The following is a 1,725-nucleotide window of genomic DNA, read 5'->3' as shown; positions in this document are numbered from 1 at the left end:
ATATACAGATCCTCCGGTAAGTCTGTAATGCTGAGTTCATTCTTTACTTGTATGTAAATGGTAAATGTAGTGTACATATATAGCGCCTTTCTATCTTATGATGACACTCAAAGCACTTTACACTACAATCTGTGCCCTCATTTATCCATTCATGGAGCACTCTACTAGACCTATACAAGGCTAATTGAACAAATCATTCTAAAGAGACTAATCAGTGCTTTATCACATTCATACACTGATGGGACACACATTGGAGGCAATGAAGGATACGGTTTCTTGCCCAGCGACACTTCGGTATGTAACTGCTGGTGGATTCGAATCCCCAACTCTTGCATTGGAGGATGAATGCTCTAAACACTCAGCCATAGCTGCCCAAATGTGGACTTTTTTTTTTTTTTTTCCCACAAAAACATCATATCCATACCCAGCTGTCACTGTACGAGAGGTGGCATATGGACAGGACCCTGGACAGGTCGCAAGTCCATGACAGGGACACAAAGAAACAAACAAGACAAAGAACCATTCAGTCTCTCACTCACACCTAGGGACAATTTAGAGTTACCTTTCAGCCTAACATGCATGTTTTTGGTCTGTGGGAGGAAACCGAAGTAAGTGTAGAAAACCCATGCATGCACGGAGAGAACATGCAAACTACACCCAGAAAGGTCCCAGGCTGGGATTTGAACCAGCAAACTTCTTGCTGAAAGGCAACAGCTCTATCAGCTGTGCCACCGTGCTGCCCTGCAACACTAACATGAAACATAACTACAATATGTCTTAATATAACAAAGAAAGCAAAGTTTCAACATTTTACAATACAATTATCAGTGTTCAAGAATCATGATGCTATTATTATTATTAGTTGTAAGATGACACTGTTTGTAAAAAAAAAAAAAAAAAACAGTTTAGATAACAGTACCATAGTAGGAACACTCATACTGGTAAACGAAAAGGCAGCATTATAAAACAGCAACAACAAAAATGCATAAGCCTCTAAATTAGTGCTAAACCTTAAGTGATGTTACAGTCCCTGCTGGTTGGTTCAAAGTGTCATACAAGTCCTGCGTCTTGTTCAACCTGAACCTATCGAGTCATAATAATAATACTAATAGTGTGTTGTCATCATTGCATGTCCTCATACAATGGCAAAATAGGCTCTCTGCATTTAACCCATTCACCCCCCAGGTGGAGCAGTGGGCATGTGACCTAGCTCAATGCTCTGACCATTAGCAGCTTTGGACCAAATTCACTTTGTTGACACAAGGTGAGATTCTCAATGGCAAAAGCATTTTCTTCCAATTCCTCTTTGTCATAAACATGTTTTTTTTTTGTTTTGTTTTTTTTATAAATTTGATGCTACAAGCAAGTGCAGGTTCATATATAAAGTTTAAACCAAAAACACACATACAGTTGCAGGTGCAGGGTGAATGTGGTGGGAATTTAGAAGGACTTGTAATACGATGAAAGACGAACAGACTTAAATACTTCTATTCTTCTTGACTGGCCTCTGTCAGTCGTCAAGCATTCACAATTCGAGGCATGAGAAGTGGAGACATGGTTCCTTGGACTGGCTGAATTGGGGATTATACGGATACAATTTGAAAAAACAGACAGTAAGTCCAGACCTTTAAACAGCAGTGTTAGATGGGTCTTGTTTTATTAATACACCTGTCACCACGAACATTAATTTTGTTCTTCCATTTAGTCTACAGCAGTTCAGATTTC

The sequence above is a fragment of the Nematolebias whitei genome, chromosome 14 (genome assembly GCF_014905685.2).
Source record: "Nematolebias whitei isolate Nwh7 chromosome 14, NemWhi1, whole genome shotgun sequence".
Lineage (NCBI taxonomy): Eukaryota > Metazoa > Chordata > Actinopteri > Cyprinodontiformes > Rivulidae > Nematolebias > Nematolebias whitei.
The sequence above is the reverse complement of the archived record's forward strand: the minus strand, read 5'-3'. Positions refer to the sequence as shown.